This window comes from Thrips palmi, unplaced genomic scaffold (genome assembly GCF_012932325.1).
Source record: "Thrips palmi isolate BJ-2018 unplaced genomic scaffold, TpBJ-2018v1 HiC_scaffold_12, whole genome shotgun sequence".
NCBI lineage: Eukaryota > Metazoa > Arthropoda > Insecta > Thysanoptera > Thripidae > Thrips > Thrips palmi.
Window position 1 is genome coordinate 219,596 of NW_023144623.1, and position 7,517 is coordinate 227,112.

Consider the following 7,517-nt stretch of genomic DNA (forward strand, 5'->3'; position numbering starts at 1 on the left):
TAGGAGGGAAATCGACTTTGACTTTCGTGTTTTCGGCACTTCACGTAGCACGACGCTAAGAATCTCCTAAAAAGTCATCGTCGCCATCGCACTGGGACTATGCGGGATCGCAAGGGCACGCTCTAAATCGTCCCCCGCTTCAATAGAACGCAAATTCGACTTTGACTCTGTTTTTTTGGGCATTTCACGTAGCACGACGCAAAAGAATCCCCTTTAAAAGTCATCGCCCAATCGCACTGGGACTTGGGGGAACGCAGGGCACCTCAAATCGGTGTCATGGACGCTCTAACGGATCCGCGACGCTCTAACTACGCATGCCTGCCAAAATGCCAAATCATCTGCCATGTCCCCAACTGAAAATCTTTCGCATAAGGGGTGGGGGTTTTTTGCTCAGAAGCGGTACAGGCTTTGCCTTTGTGCATCTTGGCGCAGCGCTAGCTAGAGGGGCTTCAGGCATGCTCCAAGCATCTATGTACACTCTTTGATTTGAACACGCTCTAAATCGGTCCCTGCTTCAAAAAACGCGAAATTCGACTTTGACTTTGCGTGTTTTTGGCACTTCACGTAGCACGACGCTAAAGGATCTCCCAAAAACTCGCCCAATCGCACTGGGCCTTTCGGGCAGCAAAGGCCGCTCAAATCGGGCCTCTGCTTCAAAAGGGAAAGCGAAATTCGACTTTGACTTTCGTGTTTTCGGGACTTCACGTAGCACGACGCTAAAGTTCCCCAAAAATCTCGCCCAAACGCACTGGGACTTGCGGGCGCAAAGGCGCTCTAAATCGGTCCTCTGTTCAAAAAGAACGAAAAATTCGACTTTGACTTTTCCCTGTTTTTGCACTTCACGTAGCACGACGCAAAGAAACTCCTCAAAAATCATCGTCGCCAATCGCACTGGGACTATGCGGGATCGCAAGGGCACGCTCTAAATTGGTCCTCTGCTTCAATAGGAACGCGAAATTCGACTTTGACTTTCGTGTTTTCGGCACTTCACGTAGCACGACGCTAAAGTCTCCTCAAAAGTCATCGCCCAATCGCACTGGGACTTGCGGGGCGCAAAAGGGCCCCTCTAAAACGGTCCTCTGCTTCAAAAGGGAACGCGAAATTCGACTTTGACTTTGCGTGTTTTCGGCACTTCACGTAGCACGACGCTAAGGATCTCCTCAAAATCATCGCCCAATCGCACTGGACTTGCGGACGCAAGGGCACGCTCAAAATCGGTCCTCTGCTTCAATGGGAACGCGAAATTCGCCCTTGACTTTTCGTTTTTCGGCACTTCACGTAGCACGACGCTAAAGAATCTCCTCAAAAGTCATCGTCGCCAATCGCACTGGGACTAGGGGGATCGAAAGGGGACGCTCAAAACCCGGTCCTCTGCTTCAATAGGAACGCGAAATTCGACTTTGACTTTTCGTGTTTTCGCATTTCACGTAGCACGACGAAAAAGAATCTCCTAAAAAGTCATCGTCGCCAATGCATTTGGGATATCGGGATCGCAAGGGCACGCTCTAAATCGGTCCTCTGCTTCAAAGGAACGCAAAATTTCGACTTTGATTTTTCGTTTTTCGGCACTTCACGTAGCACGACGCAAAAGAATCTCCTAAAAGTCATCGCCCAATCGCACTGGGACTTGGGGGAAAAGAAAGGCACGCTCAAAATCGGCCTCTGCTTAAATGGGAACGCGAAATTCGATTTTGACTTTTCGTGTTTTCGGCATTTTACGTAGCACGACGCTAAAAAATCTCCTAAAAGTCACCGTCGCCAACCGCACGGGGACTTGCGGGATCGAAAGGGCACGCTCTAAATCGGTCCTCTGCTTAAAAAGGGAAAGGGGAAAAATCGACTTTGTTTTTCCCGTGTTTCGGCACTTCACGTAGCACGACGCTAAAAAATCTCCTCAAAATCATCGTCGCCAATCGCACGGGGACATGCGGATCGCAAGGGCACGCTCTAAATGGGTCCTCTGTTCAAAAAGAACGAAATTCGACTTTGACTTTCCGTTTTTCGCACTTCACGTAGCACGACGCAAAGAATCTCCTAAAAAGTCATCGTCGCCAATCGCACGGGGACTATGGGGGAACCCCAGGGCACGCTCAAAATCGGCCTTTGCTTAAAAGGAACGCGAAATTCGACTTTGTTTTTCGTGTTTTCGGCACTTCACGTAGCAACGCTAAAAATCCCCTTTAAAAAGTCATCCCCCGGGGAAAGGAAAACAGTACGAACTGCGGTTCAAACTGCAGTGGCCCATCTGCAGTCGTTGAGTGCAGTCCTATTTTGCACTGGAAGTGTTTTGAAACTGCTGAACAGCGTGCAGTGGCCACTGCAGTTTTCAATGCACATAGGAATGGGCAAAAACTGCCTTCAAACTGCATTTTGCGGGCAGGCGCGACCACAGTCGTTGGTTCACAAGTGGGTGCAGTCTCATCTACAGTTTCATCTACAGTTGAATTCTAATGCACGTTGCATACGTGAGTGCACATTTGAACTATATTTCCAGACTGCATTTTATTGACACTTGAATGGTGCAACGACATACACTGAAAAGTGCAAAGGGTACGAAGTCATAATGTGTACTTTCCCCGCAGCCAGCATTGCATTGCAGGTATATTTTGTCAAGAGCTAGGCAAAGCGCCCTGAAGCGCCCGGGAGGTAGGCTACCCTCAGCCTAGGCGATGCAGGGGTGTCCACCGGGCTGCCTACCCAGCGGGCGCGCAGGCTCGCCGCTGGCTGGCTACGACTCGGCGCGGAGTGATTCACTGCAGCTCGGCCTGAGCTCGGCTCGCATTGGCTGGCTTCTGGCTTCCCGGGCTTCCCTCGAGCCATCGAACCGAAGCTGACCGAAGCTGCATTGTTGGCTATGCGGGTCTGGTCAGGTCTATCTGGTCTCTGTCGAGTGCTTTAAGGGGAGGACTTTGGGGCAGCTTAGCAATAAGCCTCGTAATGGCGTCTCATGGTCACCGAGCATTCCAAGACATAAGCAGGGAAAGGAGAGTTATGCTGAACAACTGCAAGGCCTACGTTACCGTGAGTAACTGTGGTATGGAGTGCGTTCAGTGGAAATCTTTGGCGGCTAGTATTTTAACAAATAACTTTGTTCACAGACCGAAATAAGCCGTTTGCAGCGGAGGCTGCAGCGACTCCCCATGGAAATCAATGAAGCCATCAGAATGCTGCGGAACATACTGGAGGTCCTGGAGGAGGAGTTGGCCCATGAGGCTCCACCACCACCGCAGTTTCGGCATCAACAAAGTGAGTTCAAGTGGCCTTCCCCCAACCCTCGCAGACAGTCCAGGACAGCCTCCCTTTCCCCACTTCCCTCCTGTCCAAGTGCTGCCAATAAGCCTCTCCATTAACTGTGTGTTTCAGTGATGCTGTTTGACAACAGACACAACAGCTTCGACAGCTTCGCACAGCCTCGTCAAAGAACTGGAAGATACCCTGCTCATCAGCCAACCTACAGGTTTGCAGCATGGAGACGATAAACAACTTGATATGATTGGAGTCGTTTAAATTTAATTAAATTCCATTATTGAGTCAAATAAATTAATTTGTAATAGGCCAATTTATTTTTATTGTCTTTTGCCGTTATTTTTCACAACATAATTCTGTTAGTCAAGGGACTAAAACAAATTGGTTGAATGTCATATGAAGAGACTAGCATTACATTTAAAAAGTGCAGAGGCAATTTACATCTTTGTTAAATAAATAAAATTTAAGTTGATAATTAAAATTTAAACAAGTACCCTGTTTGGAGTAATTACATTCACACCACAAAATGTAGAACTACTGAAATACAATCTTAGACATTGTAATGTATTTCTATCTTATTAAAAATCTAGGACAGCATTTCCGACAACAGTACATTAATGCATGCAAGATGAAGAGTTTCATTTGAAGAAATATCAACAGTAAAATTCAAGAGCTTGCTTACAATATCAGAAGGACGAATACACCGCAACACTCCTTCTGGAGCATCTTTGAGTATTAGAAAATGAGGTAGGGCCACATCACTTAGCCTTTTACCTTTTTTAAGTTGATAATAGAATCCTGCAATAAAACATTCTGAAGAAACAACCACAATAGAATCAATTTGGAATACTTTGTCACATTCTAACCGAACAACAGAATTGTTTCGTTTGCTAACTCTAGAGTATGATGGAGCATGAAAAATTTCCCCATTCATACCAAATCTTTCATAAAAGTAACATTCAGTTTGATCTGTGAATACTCCACCTGCTCGTACAAGAGCTAATCTCATTTCCTGGGAAAGACATTTTGACTTTGGCTTGCCATATAAAGACACTGAATCTATACACAAATGAGGGGCGACAAGTTGTTTACCTCTACGGTTAACTTTATCCAGGTATGCCCTCTGCTTCTCAGTCATATCAACTCTCAACTCTTTCTCCATTTTAACAATAGCTACTGTTAGTTGCATGGCTTTTACAGTCTGTTTTGAAGCACCATTGCTACTATGAACGGACTCCTTAATTTCATAATTGAAGCTTTCATAAATCAAAGCTGAATGAGCAAAGAACTGGGCAAAATCCTCAACACTGTCCTTAAGATGAGATAGGAGGTGACAACTGAACGTGACATTTTGAGGTCCATACAAATTGTCAATGCCAGAGACAAATTGCTGCAAAGAGCGATCAGAGTAAAATAGTTCACTTTTCGCAAAAGAGTTCTGAAAGAGAAGAGCAAGACCATTAACAAGCAATGACCAATGGTTTAGGTACCTCGCAGGCAACACATTTTTAAGAATGGGAACACTATAAACAATTACAAAATAAAACCATTCATGTCCCCTATAGTCAGAGCGTTCTGTTAGTGACCTAGGAGCCCTGGAAACCTCACATGTTGGTTTAATACTTAATAATCTTTTATCAACTAAGTCAATTTTGTTGTGGATCTTATAGCCAGGAACAGGAGCATTCTTACGAGGAGGTAAAAACCATAGATTACAAAATCTAACGGCAACATTGACCACAGCATGAAAAGAATCTAGGTCAATACAACGTACTACATCAAAATCTGGCAGTTCAGATAAGATTGTTTTTCCTTTAATGCCTTTCTGTGACACACCCCTAGCCTCAGCTCTAGTAGCAAGATTCATTACTTCCTCGTGTGTTCGACGTTCATATCTGGTATCCCGAGTTGTGTAGGATCTTGTTGCTCCTCTGCCCTGACGCATCTTGATACCAGGGTGGTAGCAGAAGCCACAACCAAATTTACCTAAAACAAATAAAAGAGAAACAAATTAGTGAGATAAGCTAGAGCAAGAAAACATCTTATTTAAAAGCTAAAGTAATACTGTTATGAAAAAGAAAGAAGTATTTTATGCAAGGATCATATGCATCCAAACTAAATTTAACACACTACTCACCATTGAATTGCTTTGAGTTCCGGATCATTGGTCGAGCAATGGAATCACTAATGCAACACAGAGGTTTCACTTTCACACTTTGAATGACGCCATTTCTTCTGAAAGACACACCGGTCCTGGCTAAATCTTTCAATTCAGCAACAAATGGCTTCAGGTACTCGTTACACACAGGTTTCTTTTTGGAAAGCCACATGCTTGCCATCATAACATGCTTTCTCCTCAAAACCAAAGGTAACTCATTTACAGTGACTAGGATTGGCCAGGCAGACTGCTTACTTGTAGTTGCAATCTGGAAAAGAGACAGGAAAAATCAAAAGTGCGTAAAAAAAGAAAAGTCACTGGGCGACAAGAAAATGAACAAAATCCTTACCTGAAGTCCATCTATGAAAAAATTGAGCGTTATTGTGTCTGCAGAAATGAGGAGTTTGTACATTGCTCCATCCTGAATATCTTCATAATTAAATTTATCTATCTTGGTGCGGTTTTTTGGATCAATAAGTTTTGCATGTTCTGGGAGACTTTCAAGTAATGACTGAAGTTGTGCTCGTAGTGGCAAGTACAGAAACATAGTGCCATCAGTTTTGTTTTTAACCACATCAGTTTCTGTATTGCAACCAATGCATAGAAAAGTCTTTTCCGAAACAATGCCAATGTACTTCTTGCAGGCTGGGCACACATGATGTTCTTCTAGAGCGAATGAATATTTATCAATCGCTCTCTTCATAATGTGTTTGGATGGCACAAAAGAAGATTCATCCGAGAAAACCCCTGCTAACTCAATAATATCTTCTGCTGCTGCATAAGTTAGATTGTGCCGTTTCTTGGTGGCAAGAAGCAACAATAGCTTCACCTTTTCAGGCACAGTAAGGTGAAGACCAGGGGCTTCATCTAGGACTTCATCACCATCATCAGAGTCATCAGATTCACCTGCAGGGTCATCCTGGCCTGTTGTCACATTTTCTGATATGTTTGGGCCTCCATCAGAATCATCATCATCAAGACTAAGATGTAGAAAGTAAGACTCCTGTGACATAATAAAAGAAATAGAAAATAAGGGATGAGGTTGGCTTTGTAAGGTCCTTCAGTAAAGATATAGCATAAATTCTTGTACCTCATCAGAATATTCTTCATCACGAGAATCTAAATTTCCTGCTTTGTCAGATTCCACATCAATCTCTTCATCCTCAACAATATGCCAGCTTTCTGTTTCCTATGAAAACAAAAAAGTGTTAGATTAAAAATAACAAAAAGGGAAACCTCAGTTATTACTATTTGTACAGTTGGAATCTTACCTGCTCATGTCCAGAGACAAAGGCATCACGAGGAGAGTCAAATGTATCACACGGAGAGTCAACAGCATCATTTGGAGAATCGAAACAAACATGTTCCGTGTTGAGGTGTTCGCATTCAGCATCATGCAAAGAAACGTTGACAGCAGAAACCTAAGCAAGAACACAAAAGAACAAGAAACTTATGACAAGAAAAAGACCAAGCAACACACACATTTTATTATTTCATGACCCCACAACGAGATAAAACATGTTTTGCACGAGGCAGTATCTGTATAAGTACTCACCGAAGAATTACCATGAGAAAACTGCAGCTCAGGTTCACACACTATCTGTTCAGGGATCTCGCTGCCAGAACTATCAGGCAAATTGACGTTGGCTTCATGGTCAGTGCCATTATTTCCTGACAAATTTTTCTCCGCCAAGATGACTTTAGCTTTATGATTGCGACTCTCAGCCACTGACAAGTCTTTCTCTAGTCGCAAACATTTAGAAGTAGACTCTTTAGAGCTATTTTCAGAGTCTACAAGTCTTTTCAGAGGCTTCCTGAAAGCCAAATCACAAAATTAACAACACACTCAAAATAACAAAATGACATAGAAAGGTTAGGTTACAATGATAGCTGGAAAACCTTGAGGTGCAGATCAACGTGTCACACCCACCGTTCATAAAATTCAAACTAATCATCACAAAATTATATCATCTGAAACATTGGGCAAAATGAATTAGACTTACTCTTTGGTTGCCGAACCATCACTTGCTGAAAAAAGGCGGCGTGAACGTGAGTACCTTGTACCCTTCGGCATTTCGCCCCCATTGTACTTCCATTGCTTGTACGGGCCTCG